Here is a 22,345-nt window from a genome sequence, read left to right as displayed (position 1 = left end):
AACCACAAGATACTACTTGAAACCATTCCACAAGAAATTGCCTCACTCCGTACCTCAACACTTTCCAAATTGGCATGAGTAGCAACTTTGAAAATGTACATCCTGCCCAAAATCCTGTACATATTCCGCACACTTCCCATACCCATCCCCAGCACCTTCTTCTCTAAACTACAAGCGACTTTCTCTAACTTCCTCTGGAACTCTAAAAAACCCAGATGCACCACAAATCTCCTAATACGCCCGACATCCAGAGGAGGAGCAGGCCTTCCACACCTAAAATCCTACTACAACGCAAGCCTTCTTGACCAAATATACTTTTGGTGGAACCCAACAAAAGAGAAAATCTGGTCCACAATGGAAACCCTCCCATTTCTCCCGCTCATACCATGGAACCTACTCTTAATACCGCCAACACCCCAAACTAATTATCAACTAAAACACCCATGTATCCAAGCCTCTCTACAAGCCTGGTACGATCTCCTAACTACTAAATTTACAGACACTAAACATATATTCCCACCCCAATTAACATACTACACACCATTACCCCCTCCCTAAAATTATCCCAATGGGAAAATCGTGGCCTAAACAACATAAAAGACCTTTACACAGACCACAAAATAAATTCTTTCCAAACTCTCCAAAATAAATTTAATCTCCCCACCACTGAATATTTCACCTACCTAACGGAAAATATACCCCATTTCACAAAAATCCCTATCGCTGCATACCATTTCTTGACTAAACCACAATACCTGGGTAAGGGTATTTCCACCTTTTACACATACACAATAAACTCACAATTCACCCTACAAACTACATCCCTAACTAGTTGGGGAAAAATCCTCTCACAACTAAAAACAACACAAAACATGGGAAAAAGCTTTCAGCATCACCCATAAATCTTCCCGATGCAGCTCTCATTGGGAATCGTACCTTAAAATCCTCCATCAATGGTACCTAACGCCCGTTAAGCTATCCCTATACTACCCAACACATTCCTTCTCTTGCTGGAGACAATGTGGAGAAATAGGCTCAACACTTCATATACTATGGTCTTGCAAATCACTTAGATCCTTCTGGAACAGAGTCTTCCAATTGATTTCTGAGCTATCCAACACCTCAATAACCCCAAACTCTGCTCTTGCACTCCTACACATTGGAATTGACAAATTCCCCCACAACTCCCACACTATTATCATTCACATACTATCGGCAGCTAAAATCAATTTTACTAAGCTATGGAATACTACTAAGATCCCTTCCCTCACATCACTGATAACAGACCTTAATTTCCAATGTGAAATGGAAAAAAGATCCACTGTTAACAACTCCACCCATCATAAATTTAATCCCCAATGGTCTCGCTGGCTACAGAATCCAAATTGTTCTGTAAAATGCTGATAACCTAATTATAAACTATCCTGACTACTAAACTTAGACTGGATGCACCTATCCTTTCCCTACCTATCCCCCCTCTTACCCTCTCTCTCCTTGTTTTACACCCCTCCCCGACCACCTACACATCTCAACATGGTTCAAATTATAACCTAGAATACCTCTCACGTCAATGTCATACACACCACTATCAGCCCCAGCCAGGGGTGGACTGACCATTGGGGTGCTCGGGCACTGCCCAAGGGCCCAGGGTCAGTAGGGGGCCCCATGAGATGTCCATGGTACCTTTCATAGGCTTTTTTGGGTGTGGTTTGAGTGTAGGCAAGGACACAGGGGCCCCATGATCCCCTATTGCCCGGGGGCCCCATGGGTTGTCAGTCCACCCCTGGCTCCAGTCAACTGGTTGGGAACATACCCAATACTACACTGTATTACCATGTATGTTGATGAACCGTATACCCATACCCTGTTATGTCATAAAAATTCTTCAATAAAAGTTACTGAAATTAAAGAATATGTTACCCCAACATTTCATATTCCTGATCAGGGGTGGACTGACAACTCATGATGCCTCCGGGCGATAGAAGATCATGGGGCCTTCCGTGTCCCTGCCCACCCTCAAGCCTCAACCACACAAGGCCCCACCGCCCCCACTTGTAAGCATCCTCTGGGGGATCAAAACTGTGCGATTCTAGGCTGAGGAGGCAGGTGCAGGGCTGAGGTAGGCAAGTGTCCAGAGAGGATGAGACTTAAAGCTGGCAACCCAATAAAGCAGGGTTTTCTCAACCGTTTTACCTTCAAAGAACTCTTGGCAAAAAGTTTGAGATTTCAGGGAATCCCTGAAATAATGTTCAGATCTACAGCTCACAAAACACTGGTGTGATCAACGAGCTGTTGTTATAACAATTTTTCTTTTAGAAATAGAATATAAAAATGAAATAAATATTAAAACTTACCTATTTAATGTGAAACGTGCTTCCATCTTTCTGCACAGATGCTCAATTCTAGCTTGAACCTGAGATAAGCAGTGTACAGGGGGCAGCACAGCACGGGAGGAAACATGGCAAAGTATAGGAATCAGCAGGTAAGAGTACAGGGGGCAGGAAGGCACAATACATGGGGGGTTGGGTGGCAGAAGGGCACATTATGGGGCACACCAGGGCACAATATAGAGAGGGCACAGCAGGGTACTTTACATGGGGGGTGCTGCAGGGCACATTATGGGGCACAGTAGGACACATTACATGGGAGGACAGCAGGGCATGGGGCAAACAGTAAGGAACAGGGAACACAGTAAGGCACACAGCAAGGCACACAGCAGAGCAATCATGGGGCACATTACAGGACACACAATAGGGCACATCACAGGGCTCACAGCAAGGCATGGGGCACACAGTAGGGCACATCATGGGGACACAGCAGGGCAAAGGGCACATCATGGGACACAGGGCACATAGCAGGGCACGGGGCACATTATGGAGCACACAGCAAGGCAAGGGAACACAGCAGGGCACAGGGCACATCATGGGCACATGGCAAGGCACTGGGCACACAACAGATCATGGGGCACACAGTAGGGCATGAGGCACAATGCAGGGCACACAACAGGGCACACAGCAGAACATGGGGCACACAACAGGGCATGGGGCACACTGCACGGCACACAGCAGGGCATGGGGCACACAGGAGGGCACGGGCACACAGCAGATCATGGGGCACACAGCAGGGCACGGGGCACACAGCAGGGTACACAGCAGATCATGGGGCACACAGCATGGCACGGGGCGCACAGCAGGCCACGGGGCACACAGCAGGGTATGGGGCACACAGCAGGTTATGGGACACATAGCAGGGCACAGGGCATACAGCAGATCATGGGGCATACAGCAGGGCATGGGGCACACAGCAGGACACAGGGCACAATGCAGGCCACGGGGCACACAGCAGGGCACACAGCAGGCACAGGGGCACACAGCAGGGCACACAGTGGGGTATGGGGCACACTGCAGGGCACACAGCAGGGCACAGGAGAACACAGCAGGGCACGCAGTGGGGTACGGGGCACACAGCAGGGCATGGGGCAAACAGCAGGGCACACAGTGGCACACAGGGCACACAGCAGGGCATGGGACACACAGCAGGTCAAGGTGCACACAGCAGATAGTGGGAGACGCAGCAGAGCACATTGTTAGATTTGCAGTTTCCTTCACATACAGAGTAGTGCGGGAAGTGGCTGTAACTAGACCACTTGTGGTGTTCTCCTCCCCACTGGCCCCTCCTATCTTCTTGTCCGTCCCAGGTGATGCCACAAACAAGAACCTGTTGTGGATGGGAAGGAAAGAGAGGTCAGTAGGGAGAAGCAAACCCTAAGTGGTCTCTTACAGCTGCTTCCTGCGCTACTCTGCATGTGTTGATTGAGCAGGGAGGGAACCCGTCAGCTACCTGTGATTGACAGGTAGATCGCATTGGAACCTGTCATGTGGCCCCCTACAGGCCACGGGCCCTTGGGCAGTGCCTGCGTACCCAAATGGTCAGCCTTCCCCTGTTCCTGATATGTGTTTTGACAATGTACTTGTGTTAAAAGGTATCCTGTTCTCTTTGCCTTTCTTCCTTTGTATGAAATACCTGGTGATCCTGCTAGCCCCCTTGCTTTCCTATTTCAAACTAACCACGCTAGGCATAAATGCAAATCCATCCTAGCATGGTCAGTTCTCTGGCTGTGCTAGGAGTACAACCAGCCTGTCCTCCCATGGTCAGACTTGTGCTGACAAGTACAGTCATTCTCTGTTTCTCCAGACCCTTATGCAGCTGAGAACAGAGATGTGATCACTTATTAAAAAAAAAAAAGAAAGAAATCAAGGAATTTATATATTTTTTCAATGTATACACAAAGTTTTACCTTTCATTTTTATTTTAAACTGAATGGATTGTTTTACAAGGTAAGGGTTCACACTTTAAAGTCATAATAAAATTCCCAATTTTTACACATATACAAAAGAAAAAAGAATCAGGTATTAAAGAATGCAGGCATCTTAAGCTGATACAGTAACAGATACCACAGATACCCTAAAAATATGAACTACCCTTTCCCAGTCACTGCTGAAATCTACATACTGTATATTCAATGACCATATAGTTGAATAAAAGTTAAATATTTGTTCCTCTCCCTTATAACCTTACCCCTACAACACAGAAATAGAAAATAAAAAATCTAGAATATCTTGATTTATTTATATTACATATTTGGTGAATCAATTTAGAGTTAGGGTATCCCTTAACACTCCCAAAAATAGCTTTAAAAAGACAAGAAAAGACTCCATGTACCTACTATTCCAATCAGCCATTGTAAAAAATGCATGTTGCGGCATCTTTTAAATGCTGCTAGATGTTTATATTGAATTTATTAGAAATGAGCTTAAGTATCTAGCAGGTCAAACTGGATTTAAAATGATATTGGTATAATGGAGACAAAAGAATTGATGGCTATGTGTAAAGGCTGGTGTGATAAGTTTTATCCATCTACCTGACTCCATTATAGCTTCTTACAGGGCTTTTTACTCAGACAGCAGGTGCAGGAACTCTCCCTTTGCAAGTCACTCCTTGTCTCTGCCCACTACCCACCTCTGAGCACTGTTCCTTGGTTCCACCCCCTCCCAGTACCGCCCTTTTAGAGAATACAGAACCAAGTATATTTTTGTGGTGCTAAGTAATTTTTATGGAAATTAATGAGAACAAAAAAAGCAGTAAAATAAATCTAGCCAGCAACAATAGACAACCCTCCAGCAACAATAGATCCCCACCCAGCAACAACGGATTTCCCCTCAGCCAGCATCAATAGACACTCCAGCAATCAGCAATAATACACCCCTCTCTCAACAGTAAATACCATCAACAAATTATCCCCCAGCAGCAAAACATCCCCCACCAGCATCAAAAGATCTCCCCAGCACAATATCCCCCCCCTGCAACAATAGACCCACCAGCACACCCCAGCATCCCTTTCTGTTACATACCTTCAGTGCTTTTTCTTTTCCCCTTTCCCTTCTACCTCCTATTCCTATAACTTTTTTTTATGAAAACAATATCTGCTCTACATGACGAGAAACTTTATTTGGGAATATGCATACTCTCAAGTTATTCTGTTCCTCCTGAGCAAGATTGACAACCATCCATAGATTTACGGACAGACTGTAAATTTTAACCATTTACAGGTTGTAAATGTCTGATGATATTCGTCTATATCAGGTCTGCACATGCGCACTGGCTATTTCTTTGGCGTTATCGCACATGCCTTTCCGCATCTATGAAACCACGCATCCGCATCCTGCCTGCCATCATTTCTCTGCCGAACTTTGAAGAAGGGGGATCGGCCTGGTGCTTTGCTCTCCTCCACCAGCACATTTGCCTGCAGAACTTTGCTTGCACAGGCCACAGAAAGAATCGTTATGTTTGCTAGCCTATTATTACTAATCTGCCACTGGTATTTTGGGCATTTTTGTGTGCAAACAAAAGTTCAGTTTGACTTTGCGAATGCAAAAAGGCCGCAGCACCATTTCCCTGCCTATGCTAGCACCTACTCTGCTCGCGCAAACCATGGAAATCGCTGTTTGATAGTACTTCCCTGCCAAGGAGATTATTTTGGGCATTTTTGTGTGCATTAAGTTCAGTGTGAGTGCGCAAAAAGGCCATGCAGCTTGCTTGCTAAAGCTAAGGCCTGCCTGTGACCTGTCTGTTTGCACAGGCCACAGCCACATGTATGTGATTTGTGAATGTGTGTCCTACACTACTGCCTCCACAATTGAGATTATTTTGGGCATTTTGTGTGCGCACTAAGTTCAGTTTGAGAGCATACAAAGTCCATGACACTTGCCTGCCTACCTCGGTTGGGTTGGCACATGACATGATGTACAGTTAGGTCCATGTATATTTGGACACATGCACAATTTTAGATTTTTTCAGGTATTTAGCAAAACATATTCAAGCTATAGTTATATAATGGATATGGGCTGAAAGTGTACACTCTTGGATTTAATTTGAGGGTATGTACATCCAAATTGGAGGAAGGGTTTAGGAATTACAGCTCTTAAGAGTAGCCACCCCCCCTTTTTCAAGGGACCAAAAGTAATTGGACAATTCAGTCAAAAGCTGTTTCATGGCCAGGTGTAGGCTACTCCTTCATTATTTCTTCATCAATTAAGCAGGTAAAAGGTCTGGAGTTGATTTTAAGTTTGGTATTTGCATTTGGAATCTTTTGCTTTGAACCTACATCATGCATTCAAAGGAGCTGTCCATGCAAGTGAAACAGGCCATTGTAAGGCTTCAAAAACAAAACAAATCCATCAGAGAGTTAGCAGCAACATTAGGAGTGGCCAAATCAACAGTTTGGTACATTTTGAGGAAAGAAGAACCAACTGGTGAGCTCAGCAACATATAAAGGCATGGATGTCCACAGAAGACAACAGTGGTGGATGATCACAGGATTCTCTCTATGGTAAAGAAAAACCCATGTACAATATCCAGACACGTGAAGGACACTCTCCAGGAGGTGAGCATATCATTGTCAAAGTCTACAATCAAGAGAAGACTTTACGGGAGAAAATGCAGAGGGTTCACCACAAGGTGCAAACCATTCATACGCCTGAAGAATAGAAAAGCCAGATTAGACTTTGCCAAAAAAGATTCTAAAAAAGCCAGACCAGTTCTGGAAAAGCATTCTTTGGATGGATGAAACTAAGATTAATCTGTACCAAAAAGACGGGAAGAAAAAGTGTGGAGAAGGCTTGGAACAGCTCATGATCCAAAGCACACAACATCTTCTGCAAAACATGGTGGAGGCAGTGCGATGGCATGGGCATGCATGGCTTCCAGTGGCACTGGGTCATTGGTGTTTACTGATGATGTCACAGAAGACAGAAGCAGCCGGATGAATTCAGTGTTTACTGTCAGCCCAGATTCAGCCAAATGCAGCAAAGTTGATCGGACGGCGCTTCACAGTATAGATGGACAATGATCCAAATCACACTGCAAAAGCAACCCAGGAGCTTTTGGAGGAAAACAAGTGGAATATTCTGCAATGGCTGAGTCAATCACCTGATCTCAACCCAATTGGTCATGCATTTCACTTGCTGAAGGCAAAACTAAAGGTAGAAAGACCCACAAACAAAGAACAACTGAAGACAGCTGCAGTTATAGCCTGGAAAAGCATCAGAAAGGAGGAAACCCAGTCTTTGGTAATGTCCATAGGTTCCAGGCTTCAGGCAGTCATTGTCAGTAAAGGATTCTCAACAAAATATTAAAAATTAACATTTTATTTATTATATTCAATTGTCCAATTACTTTTGGTCCCTTGAAAAAGGAGGGATGGCTACTCTTAAGAGATGTAATTCCTAAACCCTTCCTCCAATTTGGATGTACATACCTTCAAATTAAACCTGAGAGTGTGTACTTTCAGCCCATATCCATTATATAAATATAGATTGAATATGTTTTGGTAAATACCTGAAAAAAACTAAAATTGTGCCTGTGTCCAAATATATATGGACCTAACTGTATGTGATTTTGTGAATGAATATGTGCTATTACTACACTATGGCCACCACTGATATTAATTTGAGCATTTTCTGTGTGCACTAAGTTCAGTTTGAGAGTGTTAAAGGCCATGCTGCTTGCCTAACTGCTGACACAGGTGAGGCCACATGTATTATGTGATTGTGAATGTGTACTATTACACTACTGGCACTACTGAGATTATTTTGGGCATTAATTCAATTTGAGAGTGCCAAAGGCCACGCCACTTGCCTGCCTAACTCTGCTGACACAGGCGAGGCCCCATGTATGTGATTGTGAATTTTTATGCACTACTACACTATTGGCACCACTGACATTATTTGGGGCATTTTGGACTACCTTGTCTGCTCCAGACCGGCTCGCTCAGTGCATGCCACAGACTTGGTTTGTATGCTAGTAATACTCTGCCACTGAGATTATTTTGGGTATTTTGTGTGCTCTAAGTTCAGTTTGGGAAAGCAAAAAGACTACATCACTTTTGCCTGCCTAAGCCTGCGTCTGCAGGGATGGCACAGGCCACATGTATGTGATTGTGAATGTGTACTACTACTACTGGCAGCACTGAGATGGATTTGGGGAAATTTGTGTGCCTAGCTAGGAGGGTGAAGAACAAAAGCAAAAATAAAGGTGGCCACTATCATGTTTGTTTTTTTGCTTCACTCTTCCACCTTCCATCTTTTTTCTTTGTGCTGTTAGGTTGGATTTCCCTGGACTGTGGACTCCCAATCACACCAGCTCCCATATGATGGTGCCACCATTGTCACTACCAGCAAGAACTATTGCCTGTCTGCTGCAACTTCTGAAGCATTCCCTTTAGCTTCTATCTAGTAAGCAATTATAGAATGTTTTTGCAGTGTGCTTTTTCAAAAATATTATCTGCTATAGTCCTCATGTTTGCTTTTCTCCTTCTCCTTTTTGTGTTGTTAGGTTCTCCTGGACTGACGCCACCCACTATTGACCAGCCTCTGGCACTGCCTCCAGTCTGTCTAGATCGGATCCCTCCTTCTTGCAGCTCTGTCCTCTGGTAATTATGGAAGCCTGTCGTTTTGGAATGTCTGTTTATGTTCCTGTGGGAAAGGGAATCTGGGTGGGGGGATTTTGATCATAGTATGATTCTTTGATTCAGTGTACTAAGATTTAAGAGGGCTCATTCGGGGCTGGTTTGGCAGGAGTTTGGCTCTTTGGTGCCTAATTGTCTATGGAACTGCAATTGAAAGGAAATCTCTCCAGCTGGACGCAGGTGACAAACCTGCTGGGTTATATTAACCTGAGCTTCATGGAAATTGGAGATTGGTTTTTTTTAACTGTTCTTATAATTTAACCAGTTTCCTTCCACCACTGCTACAGGGCAGACTCCCTGTGCAAAATCATGTTCAAAAATCACCACTCTCGCACAGATGGCCTGGACCTGCTGATCGGCTGTACCTACCGAAAAATGATGAAATCTTATTTCCTAGAGCACATTTCACTCCAGAGAGAGAAGAAAGCAGATCCACATGAGCCAAAGCATTACAAACACACAGTAGAAGCACTGCTAGGTCACACCAGTGTGTAAAGTCTATGCTCAACCCCCTCCCCCCATCCCCCCCAGCAAGTGCAGTGTCAGTAGATCACTGTCCCTTGATACATTGCACACAAACTACAGGGTTATCAAGATCAGGCCTGATCTCTGCTAGCAATAGCAGGTACATTTTTTTGGAACCGTTTTTGTTCAAGCTGTCCTTGACAGCCAGGTGCTCTTTTTCCCGTGAGTCACACTAGGTACCTATAAATTTAATGGCCAAAATGTACAACAAAAGGTACTCTAGTTAAGAGGCCTACAGGATTCTGAGTATGTCAGATGAAAGCGAAGGGGAAGCCTCACTGACAGAATCAGGCTCAGAATACAAACCTGTAGAGAGCAGCAGCACCCTGCCAGATAGCTCAGACGATGGAGTAGAGGTTTCTGCTAAGGTCAGGCATACCCGACCCTATTCCCAGGTTGTTGAGGTGTTAGAATTACATGATGATTCTCACATGCAGCAGAGCCAGTACTAGTGTCGCTGTACCCTTTGGTAAACTGGTGAGAACCAGTGGCCTAGTACATCCTGGTCTTATACATACCAGCACTGCAGTATCACTTGGTGATGTGGTGAGTCCCATATGTGCAGTACAAGCTGGTGCATTGGCTAGCACAAGTAGTGTCCCTCAGCCACCAAGAATTTGAACACAGACCCGTAGAGCCCATAGTGTCCTTCCAGATGTGCTTGCAAATCCTGATTGGCAGCCCACAAAATCTGTAGCACCCGTACTTCCCCATTCACTGTCCAACCTGGAATTCTGGTGGAAACAGCAAATTTACTCCCCTTGATTTTTTTGGAGTTGTTTTTCATGGAAGATCTGTATGGATTGATTGTGTACCAAAGCATTTTATACGCACAACAAGTTATTGCCACCAACCCAAATTCAAACCTATTACGGCTCCCAAATGTAAATTTTTTTTGGTCTAACCCACAACATGGGCATTACTAAAAAGAATGGGTTGTGGTTGTATTGGTCCACAGACCCGATTCGTCATATGCCTGTGTTCTCTGCTGCTATGGCCAGACATAGATATGAGAATATAATGCAATTTATAAACCAAACATAAAAACCTCTGCGCTAACCCAGTTATATGGCAAACACCAGGCTGCAGCTCCTCACTGTTATGCATTCAAACACCAATAGAAATCATTATAGAAAGAAGTGTAGCGCAACTAAATTGTGTGTAATCCAATATAAATGTGCAATAAAAATTTTTTTAACAAAGACAAACGCATGTAAATGCATCAAACACAATTAGTAATATAAGTAATGATATGAATAGATAAAGTGCAATGAATAACCCAACAGAAAATGTGCAAAAACAAATGTATTTTAATTAAAAAATGGCAAACGCATGTAAATGCATAAAATACAATTAGTGATATAACTGATGTTATAAATACATAAAGTGTAATGAATCCCAACCTCCCTTGTAAATACAGAGCTTAATCATTTATATTCAACCTATAAACTTCATAAACACTATAAAAAATGCACATAAACACATATACATTAAACTAATATAAACAAATGCAGAATTCATAAAAAGTCCCAAAATATCCAGTGAGAAATTTCTTTCTTCAAAATATTGAGGTTTTGTGACATGCATATGTCATGCGTGCCCAATATAAAGTTCCTGATGTGCTCCACCAGAGGGAACCATCCAATGCTGCCACTTACCTCAAGGTTTGACCCACACAAAGGTAAGGTAAAACACAATTTCCCAACACTCTGGGTAATAACTGGCATTATTCCTCAAATTCACTTGTAATAGGTTAGTGTCACTTTAAGACTGCATGACTCCAGCCAAATCAATGTGAAAAATTAAACAAAAAAGATCTCATGGTGCAGTTTCAGAGTAACATTATTGCACTTTTATATTGGATTATACACATTTTAGTTGTGCTACACTTTTTCTACATTGATAATGCAATTTATTTCAACGACAATACACTCTGTTGTCCTTGGGGTGACCCTGAATATGACGGGCTCCACAAAATTTAGCCCCTCATAAATCACCCTAACCAGAAATTTGCAGATGTGTAAAATCCTCAGCAAAACATCTGTGTTGATGAGTGCCTCATTATCATTATCATTTTCTGGCTGCCTTGCATTCAAACAGTTTTTTCCCCAGCAAGCGTGCCAGATATGGGGTCAAAATGTATAAGACCTGTGAGAGGGCACAAGGCTATGCCTGTAATTTTTGGATTTATGAGAGGAAAGATCACGTGGAGCCCCCAGGATTCCCATACTACATAGTGACATAGTCTGGCTGAAAAAAAGACAAAAGTTTACCATAAAAAAAAGTTACACCCATAGTTGATCCAGAGGAAGGCAAAAACCCAGCAAAGCATGAACTAATTTGCTCCTGCAGAGGAAAAAAATTTCTTCCTGATCCCCTGAAATCGGATATTAACAAACAATAGAGGGCATAGAATTCCCTCAGAGAACAGTAGTTTAAAAGAGAAACAACAGCGGTGTAAATAAAACCAATAGCTTTATTATACTTCACAAAAATTGGGTAATAGGCCTATTAGGTCAAAGGATCCTCCATTCACATCAATAAAATGGATAACGTTATCACTTTAAAATGGCCCGGGCCACACTTACTCAGAATATAACATAGAACTACTAACTTTCGTCTTAAGTGAGCATAATACAGGGGTCAATAGGCCAGAGTATTGCATAGTGAACTAGCCACTCTGATCAGTAAGTCAAAATCCAAGACTGGAAAAACCACTCTCCAACAAGGACAAGGTCCACTATGGATAGATGACACTTGTAAATGAACAAAATTGGGGCAAATTAACTCATTGAGTTTGCCCAATGTAAACCACCAAATTGACAATTTACATCCCATAAGGAATGGCAGTCACAAACATTATTGATATTAACCACATTAGTAAGATACCTCAAAGTTAATTACTGTATAGATTTGCAAATTAACTTCCCTATAAGAAATGGCAGCCACAAAAATTGTTGACATTGACCACATTGGTATAATATCTCGCAGTTGGGTACTGCATATTGAGTGACATAATGGTATGTTCATTCAGAAAATCCACTTCATCTGACCACAAGTGAATTGAGAGAAATTAAAGCATCCAGCTTCAATAGACATCAATGGGTAATAATGTCAATATTGTATGATGAAACAATGAGGGCTGATGCCCCTTTAACCTGGTCCCAGGTATAGGTGATTTGATTATCTCCAAATCACTATGTTGACATAAATGACATTGATTTCCCACTTGAAATGGAGGCTAATAGCCTTGTAATGATGAAAGTGGAAAATTAATAACGCCAAGATAATGAGACCAGTAAGTACCGTTCAGTCCTAGGTGTATTGATATCATAGATTTCCAATTGAGATAAAGGCTTAAATAGCATGATATTAAAGAGTTGACGGATATGTGATCAAGTATAGTTAACTCAGTCCAGTTTGATCACCAGTGCAACAATGTAGTGTCCAAAGTCAACATTGACCATTTATGGGGTCACTATATGTCAAAGTGAAAAATCGGACCGTGTATAGAGAAGTACTCAATAAATTGCTGATACGGCCATTGCTGCTGAAAAAATTGTTCCCACAGGCTCTCACCACTCCAGGCTAATTGTAAGCATTTGGTGCCAACATAGCAGATTTCACATAGTAAGATTATGACGGCTTGGCGTACATTTGGATATCCGGATTATCCGTGTCCTACAAACAGACGAACCAGGCTGGAAAGAGTGACCCCATATAGGTAATGATAATAGTAGCGCTCACAGCGGTATTCCTGGTTGTGTAATTGAGGCGGTGTGCACATTTACCGCCCCACTCGGAGCGGCGTAAGGCAGATCAGTACGTGCCCATTCCCGTAGGTGTGGCCCAGGATCTGACTTGCGCTGCCTACGTCAATGCATTTTGCACAAGTGACCGTGCGCTTCGTCAGGATGTCAGGACGTTCACGTAATCAGAGAGGCTGGGGGCATTCCCCTATTTAAAGGGCAGCACTTATATATTCACAAAATCATTACTTTTAAAAGATTATAGGTGGGTGTCAGGGATCGCGGCGTCCTGTCGGCCGGCACATGCGCGCTGGCGACGGCTCACGCTGGGACAAAGGCACCAGGTCCCGGCGAGCCGCGGATGACAGGACGCCGCGCATGCGCAGTGGAAGCCGCGGGCGCGCCTCGGGCGGCCAATGACAGCCCGGGGGCGCGTCCTGGGCGGCCAATGACAGTGCAGGGCGCACTATTTAAAGATGCCCTGCACTGTCAGTAATTGCCGCAAGGTCTATCTGTGATTCTGAGTTTCTGCACCCGTCTAGTGACCCTGTTTGACCCTGATTACGCTGCCTGCCCCTGTGATTGACCCGGATTGCCCTGACTACGCTGCCTGCTCCTGTGATTGACCCTGATTGCCCTGACTACTCTGCCTGCTCCTGTGATTGACCCGGATTGCCCTGACCATTCTACGGACTGACTTACCCTGCTGATCCTGCGTGTGACCCGACTACTCTTTGCCCGCCGATTCTGTACCCCGCTTACCCCCACAGGACCACGATCCGTTACTACCCTGCTGGGGCCGCTATCCTCTTCACATCTGGCTCTCCCGGTACCTGCATACGTCCCCGGAGGTCTCCTCAGCCACTGGTGGGCCTGCTCAGAGGTCGTGACCTGGCCCGGGACTGTTTCAAGTCCATCCCCACCACCAGGGGCCCTGGTGAAAGCACAGCCCGGGCTTAGACCCCACGCTCTGGGTAGGCCTGTCAGTTGGCAGCCTGAGGTACCACCTGGCGGATCATAACAGTGGGTTTTGACATGAGATCATTCTACATATTCTCAATTAGTTTCAAAAAACCTTTTAAGCATCCAATGTGATAATATAATTGTATGTTAGCACATTTCATATGGAAAAATTCCCAACTCTCCTAATTCTTAGGAAAATCCCCATACAATCATTCATGCTGAGATTCATAGTGAAAAATCACTATTTGTAATAAGAAAAAAGCAGGCTTTTATTGATACTGAGGAGGGGGAGAATCTCATGAATTAAGATTCCAAGAAAACCTTAAGGCTCATTTCATTATTTAACCCAAATGGTGCCAAAGTTTTTAATTTAAAAATTCAACTTTTCTCTTTCTTTAATAGTACTGTATTGAAGTTGCCTCTCCTGGATGACAATTTAAGAGTGAAAAATCCTTTCACTCTCAGGACTTCCTAAAATTTTAGCAAGAGATCTCGTGCCAGCTGCATGAGAGGCATTTTCCTGATGCCAATCCTGGCAACCCAACCCAAAAGTCCCCCCCTAAAATGTGGTGTTTGTAGCAAACACAGAATTAGGCATGACACACATTTTTGTCCTTCCTGTCCTGACCAACTTGGTCTCTGCCTCAAGGACTGATTCCGTCGCTACCACACAATAGTGTAGTATTAGTATAGGGTACAGTCTAGGGCACATATTTACACAGGGTCTCGAAAGATGTTAGGTAGTCAGGAAAATGGCTATCACATTTTGAGAGACCCCAACATTCTTGAAAGTTTACAGTTTAAAAAAAAAGTAAAAAAACCATTAAAAATGAAAAAAGTAAAAAAAAAAAAAATTAAAACAAAAATAGTTGTCGTTTTATTGAGTTAATGTTCAATTGTTACTGTTTTATTGTTACCATTGTTGTTTTCTTTGCAGGAATGCCATCAAGCTGCAGCACTGATCTGTTCATTCTGACAACAGGCTGTGCTCTCAGAATATACGTCAGTGTGTGCAGCTCTGCTGGATGACATTTTTCATCCACAGTTAAAAAAGAACATATATGCACAAGAATGGGGTGGCCAGTGGGTGGATCGCTCCTACACATCAGTATATATATTTTACAATATATTTTGGTGCAACTTTCAATTAAAAAAAGTTGTTGTTTTATTGAGTTACTGTTCTGTTGTTACCGTTTTATTGTTAACCGTTGTTTTTTTCTTTGCAATAACACCATTCAGCTGCAGCACCGATCTGTTTATTCTGACAGCAACAGGGTGTGCTCTCAGAATATATGTCAGTGGGTGCAGCACTGCTGAATGAGAACATATATGCCCAAGCAAGGGGGCCTGGGGTGGTCATTGGGTGGATCCCTCCTATGCTTCGTCATATATTTAAAATGTTTTGGCAGATATTTTTTCATCCACATCAATTGATGTGAATAGAAGAATCTGTTAGGTTCTGTTTTTTTGTTCAGCCCATGGGCTGAATGAAAAAAAAGAGGGAAATTTCATGTATGCCCAGCATTAGAAGTAGATGGATTCAGGGCAGTATATTCTAATGGTGGGCATACCACACAATTTTTCTGGCAGAGATTTCCTCTCTTTTTTTCATTCAGCCCATAGGCTTCATTAAAAAAAAAAGGAACATAACATATATGCCCAACAAGGACCAGCAATGTACTGGTACATCACTGGACTTTGAGTGCAGCTGGTATCGTTATTTTCAGCCGGCTATTGGGTTTCATGTAAAAGCAATTCTAGCGGCAATTTAGCCCCAGGATTCTTTTCTTCTTTTATTTTTCAAAACCTTGTGAGAAAAAATTAGATCTGCTAAATACTCACCATGCCTTTTATTAAATTCCTTGGGGTGTCTACTTTCCAAAAAGGAGTCATTTGGGGGGGGGGTGGTTGGTGCTATCCTGGGCCTCCAAAACTGTGAAAGGTAGTGAGGAAGTGAAACGAGGAAGTTATGTACCTTCAGGATTTCAAAGCGGTCATTGGATTTCAGGCTCCTGTATGCAGCTTGGTTGCCAAAAAGTATCACACATGTGGTATCCCCAGGGCCAGTGCTTCCACTAGGTAACTTCCACCTAGGGGCACATGGGCACAGCAGAGGCCAGAACTCTCTGTGTGGGATGCCGCCACATCATGAATGATCCTTCAGCTGAGGGGAGAGGTGGCAGAGTTAAGTAAGAACGGACAGAGGAAGATACCTGGTGTCCGGGGCCAGTGTAGCAGCTGAGCTGCTGCTCCTTTCAGTGTTCCTCTCAAACTCGGTCCCTTACTGCAAGCCGACTGGCAGCTGCTGCTCACTGGGGAATTCCAGCCCTCCTCTTCCCATCCATCAGTGGAGGCAGAGCTATGACTCCGGAGGAAAGTAATGTCTGACTCTGATGTCTCATTTCTCTGTGAGTGTGAACCGATCGGCCATCCATCACATGTGCAATGTGTCAACCAGTGATGACATCATCACGATCCCACAGCCTGTTCTTCTAGTGCCTGCTGATCTGTGTCAGTGTTGGTGGTGGTGTGCTGTGTCAGATCTGTGTGGGATAGCTCAGTTCAGGTGTTCTCTGTGTGTGTGTGTGGGCTGGGCTGCCTGCTGTCACAGCGTTTTATCTCCCCCCATTGCCTGGGGAAATCCAGCCTTGGATCCATCATCCTCCACTCACTGCAACTGTCACCCTGCCACTGCCAGCCACAGATATAGTCCATCTGTGACTCTGATTTTGTCTTTAATAATTGTGCTGGTGGCATCTCCACAATCTTCCATTGACTCAACATACCTCTCAGCAAATAGTTTTGGGTGTCTGCTGTCTAAAAAGGGGTCATCTGGGGGGGGGGGTGCTATCCTGGAATTTCAAGGCCTCTGAAACTGTGATAGGTAGTGAAGAAATGAAATGAGGAATTTACACACTTTCAGGCTTTCAAAGGGGTCTTGGATTTCGGACTCCTGTATGCAGCTAGGCTTCCAAGAAGTCTTGCACATGTGGTATCCCCATACTCAGGAGTAGCAGAATATATTTTGAGATGTAATTCCACATATACCAATGGCATGTGTGAGCAATATATGATTTGACAACTTTGTGTAAAAAAAATAAATAATTATTTGTCATTTGCTAAAATCTTGTGGAAAAAAATAAATCTTCCATGGATTCAACATGCCTTTCAGCAAATAGTTTAGGGTGTCTACCTTCCAAAAAGGGGTCATTTGGGGGTGTTTGTACTGCCCTGGCATTTTAGCACCTCAAGAAATGTGAAAGGTAGTCAGAAAGTAATAGTTGTGTATATATCATTATATATACCATAGACCAGGGGTCCTCAAACTATGGCCCGCGGGCCGGATACATTCGGCCAAAGCCATTTGACTGGCCAGCAGGAAAAAATAATGGGGAAAAAAAAGTGGACCATCAAATAGCTAGGCTTCTCACTGGAAGTCCCTGATTTCACAGCTGCAGTCAGAGGAGCAACAGGAGAGGAAGAGTGTACGCCAGGCACCAGGTACAGTGCATTGCGGTGTCAAGTGCATTATAGAGTACAGTGCATTGCGGTGTCCAGTACGTTACTGAGTACAGTGCATTGTGGTGTCCAGTGCATTACAGTGCATTGCGGTGCTAAGTGCTTTAGAGAGTTCAGTGCATTGCGATGTCCAATGCGTTACAGTGTACAGTGCTTTTTGGTGTCCCGTGCATTGCGGTGTCCAGTGCATTACAGTGTACAGTGCATTGCGGTGCCAAGTGCATTAGAGAGTTCAGTGCATTGCGGTGTCCAGTGCGTTACAGTGTACAGTGCATTGCAGTGTCCAGTACGTTACAGAGTACAGTGCATTGTGGTGCCAAGTGCGTTAGAGAGTTTAGTGAATTGCGGTGCCCAGTGCGTTAGTGTACAGTGCTTTTTGGTGCCCAGTGCATTGCGGTGTCCAGTGAATTACAGAGTACAGTGCATTGCGGTGCCAAGTGCATTAGAGAGTTCAATGCATTGCGTTTCCAGTGCGTTACAGTGTACAGTGCATTGCGGTGTCCAGTGCATTACAGTGTACAGTGCTTTTTGGTGTCCAGTGCATTGCGGTGTCCAGTGCGTTACAGTGTACAGTGCATTGTGTTGTCCAGTTTGTTACAGAGTACAGTGCATTGCGGCGTCAAGTGCGTTAGAGAGTTCAGTGCATTGTGGTGTCCAATGCGTTAGTGTACAGTGCATTGTATTGTCCAATGCATTACAGTGTACAGTGCATTGTGTTGTCCTGTGCGTTACAGAGTACAGTGCATTGTGGTGTCCAGTGCATTACAGTGTACAGTGCATTGCGGTGCCAAGTGCTTTAGAGAGTTCAGTGCATTGTGGTGTCCAATGCGTTACAGTGTACAGTGCTTTTTGGTGTCCAGTGCATTGCGCTGTCCAGTGAATTACAGAGTACAGTGCATTGCGGTGCCAAGTGCATTAGAGAGTTCAGTGCATTGCAGTGTCCAGTGCGTTACAGTGTACAGTGCATTGCAGTGTCCAATGCGTTAGTGTACAGTGCATTGTATTGTCAAATGCATTACAGTGTACAGTGCATTGTATTGTCCAATGCATTACAGTGTACAGTGCATTGTGTTGTCCTGTGCGTTACAGTGTACAATGCATTGAGGTGTCCAGTGCGTTACAGAGTACAGTGCATTGTGGTGTCCAGTGAATTACAGTGTACAATGCATTGCTGTGTTCAGTGAGTTAATGTACAATGCAGTGTGGTGTCCAGTGCATTACAGACTACAGTGCATTTTGGTGTCCAGTGCGTTAGTGTCCAGTGCATTGCAGTGTCCAGTACTTTACAGAGTACAGTGCATTATGGTGCCAAGTGCATTAGAGAGTTCAGTGCATTGCGGTGTCCAGTGCGTTACAGTGTACAGTATTTTTTGGTGTCCAGTGCATTGCAGTGTCCAGTGTGTTACAGAGTACAGTGCATTGCGGTGCCAAGTGTGTTAGGGTACAGTACATTCTGTTGTCCTGTGCATTACAGTGTACAATGCATTGCTGTGTTCAGTGCTTTAGTGTACAATGCATTGCGGTGTCCAGTGCGTTACACAGTACAGTGCATTTTGGTGTCCAGTGTGTTACAGTGTACAGTGCATTGCGGTGTCCAGTGCTTTAGTATACTGTGCATTGTAGTGTCCAGTGCGTTCGTTTACAGTGCAATGAGGTGTCCAGTGCGTTACAGTGTACAGTGCATTGGGGTGTCCAGTGCGTTACAGTGTACGTTGCATTGGGGTGTCCAGTGCGTTACAGTGTACATTGCATTGCAGTGTCCAGTGCGTTAGTGTTCAGTGCATTTAAAAATTGTATTGTTTTTTCCTGTTTTTTTTGCACTACAAATAAGATATGTGCAGTGTGTATAGCAATTTGTTCATATTTTTTTCAAACTATAGTCCAGCCCCCCAACAGTGTGAAGGTCCGTGAACTGACCCCCTGTTTAAAAAGTTTGAGGACCCCTGTCATAGACTATAGTTGCTATAACTTTCACTCAGACCAATTAATATGCACTTATTGGGATTTTTTACCAAAGACATGTAGCAAAATACATTTTGGCCTAAACTTATGATGAAATTTGAGTTTATTGGATATTCTTTATAACAGAAATGAGAAAATATTGGATTTTTTCAAAATTTTCGGTCTTTTTTGTTTATAGCGCAATAAATAAAAAACCCAAAGGTGATCAAATACCACCAAAAGAAAGCTCTATTTGTGTGAACAAGGACAAAAAGAACAAAACTTTGTTTCACTACAGCGTTGCATGACCATGCAACTACCAGTGGAAACAGTGCAGCTCATAATAGCAAAAAATGGCCTAGTCATATTGATAGTTGCACTGTTTTGCATTCAAAAATGCCATTTGATGTATTTTTTGAAGTGTCAGTAAAAAGTGGCTCTGTCAATAAATCTCATGATTTTTGCCAGTAAAAAATTGGTGCTGTTTGCAAATTTTGAGTCTCCTGTCAGTGATTTTCAGTTCGGGGGGTTGGCAATCCTGCTGCTGAGCCTAGTGCCATCAGAATATTTTCAGATATTATTATTATACAGGATTTATATAGCGCCAACAGTTTGCTCAACACTTTACAATATAACGGGAGACAATACAGCAACAGTACAGTTCAATACAGCAGGGACAGGAGGGCACTGCTCCTTGGAGCTTACAATCTAGGAGGGAGGGGCTAGTGGTACAAAAGGTAGTAACTGTGGGGGATGGACTGGTTGGAAGAGTAGAAGATTCCATTATTAGCTGAGGGCAGGATAGGCATCCCTGAAGAGAGAGGTTCTCAGAGATTGCCTGAAAATGAGCAGAGTAGGCGATAGTCTGATAAATTGGGGTAGAGAGTTCCAGAGGATGGGGGAAGCTCTGGAGAAGTCCTGGAGACGAGCATGGGAGGAGGAGACTAGGGAGCTGGAGAGCAGGAGGTCGCGCGAGGAGTGGGGAGTACGGATTGGGTGATATTTGGAGACAAGATTGGTGATGTAATTTGGGGCAAGTTTATAAAAGATATCTATTTTGTATGGTTCTACTCTTTTAGATGACATATGGTAGTGTATCTGAATACAGCATGTTGTGCAATTATATATTGTGTATTGAACGTACCGATTTATCTTAGGATTGTATTGCACTGGAAAACTTAAATAAAGGCAAGAAAAGAAAAAAACAAATTATATATGCATCCAGGAACATGTCCTCTAACCAATGTTCATCCAAAAAACCCCAGCTAATCCAGAGAGAAACTATCCTAATGGTACCCCAGAAATGAAAGATCCTAAAAAAGGGAAGTAAGTTTGTCTACCAGTTGGGATACCAAATAGATGACACAACCCAAAACTCAATGAATCAAATATTCCTGTCAAGAAAGTAAGAAAAACAAAAAGAAAAACAATATTAGAGCTAGGTAAAGGGAAAAGGGGGAACAAAATGTGAGTTCCATATGTAAAAGGATCTACCCAATAATGGATAGCAGCTATTAACAGCATACAGTGCAAAATGCACTCCAGGGGCAGGAGCCTAGAGAAAAGACCGTTTTGGGTCAACCACTCATAATATTTCCATCACCCGCCATACTGATCTGATATTTTCCCACCGTCAATACAGGCGATAGGTGACATCATCACATACCACGTACTGGCGCACAAAGATGACACCATCACCACATTCCACCAGGAAACTTGAGCACGAATATAAGGACAGTCCATAAAAGAGATCCAAAAACGCAGCCAGCTGATGAACCATGGGAGTGGACCTTGTATGGACAACAAACCACTGACAATCACACATGCAGTCTCTTATGGAAACAAACACCAAAAGCTGTCAAACAGCAGCATAACTTAATGTACCTAGGAATCAAAATAAACACAAAAATGTCATATTAGCTCCAAAAAATCACAAATATAAACAAATAATAAGATACATATAATAACAAACAATAACTATACATTAAGCCATGGGGCAGCACATTGGCTAAATGGTTAGCACTTCTACCTGGCAGTACTAGGGTCGTTGGTTCGAATCCCAACCACAGCACCACCTGCCTGGAGTTTGCATGTTCTGCCTGTGTGGGTTTCCTCCAGGTACTCCGGTTTCTTCCTACACTCCAAAGACATGCTGGTAGGTCAATTTGATCCTGTCTAAATTGGCCCTAGTAAGTGTGTGGATGAATGTAACTTAGGGACCTTAGATTGTACTCCCCTTGAGGGTTAGGGACTGATGTGAATGTACAATATATATGTAAAGCACTGCTTAAATTGATGGCGCTATATAAGTACCTGAAATAAAATAACATTTTATAAGGACTTATATGACAGAGCATTGTTAAGGCCAAGGGTTGTGTTGGCATTTTGGCTCGCCAATGTTAAAAGCAGCACAATATAAAAAGCAGATCTAGCACCATCTGATTGAAACTAAGAGTGGTCAGGTGCTGGTATGTTGGCTTAAAACATCATTTAGACACATCAGTCATTTCTTATTTGCATTAGATCACGTATACCCCAGTCCAAGGGGGAAATTATTTTGACAAGGTTTAATACTCAAACTCCCTCCAACCCCGTTCCCCCTCACTCAGCTACCCCCTCATCA

The 22,345-nt window shown here is 43.4% G+C and overlaps 1 long non-coding RNA gene across 1 annotated transcript in view; it reads left to right on the top strand.

The window, feature by feature from the left end:
- Positions 1 to 8,660: 8,660 nt before the first annotated feature.
- Positions 8,661 to 22,345, top strand: part of LOC149451402 (uncharacterized) — a 32,985-nt gene continuing 19,300 nt past the window's right edge. The window contains exons 1-2 of the long non-coding RNA XR_016315032.1: positions 8,661 to 8,792; positions 8,893 to 8,989. This is a non-coding gene — a long non-coding RNA (uncharacterized LOC149451402). The remainder of the gene's footprint in view (positions 8,793 to 8,892; positions 8,990 to 22,345) is intronic.

This window comes from Staurois parvus, unplaced genomic scaffold (genome assembly GCF_062004578.1).
Source record: "Staurois parvus isolate SC_StPar_1 unplaced genomic scaffold, SC_StPar_1.0 ptg000541l, whole genome shotgun sequence".
In the NCBI taxonomy this organism is placed as follows: domain Eukaryota; kingdom Metazoa; phylum Chordata; class Amphibia; order Anura; family Ranidae; genus Staurois; species Staurois parvus.
The sequence above is the reverse complement of the archived record's forward strand: the minus strand, read 5'-3'. Positions and strand labels throughout refer to the sequence as shown.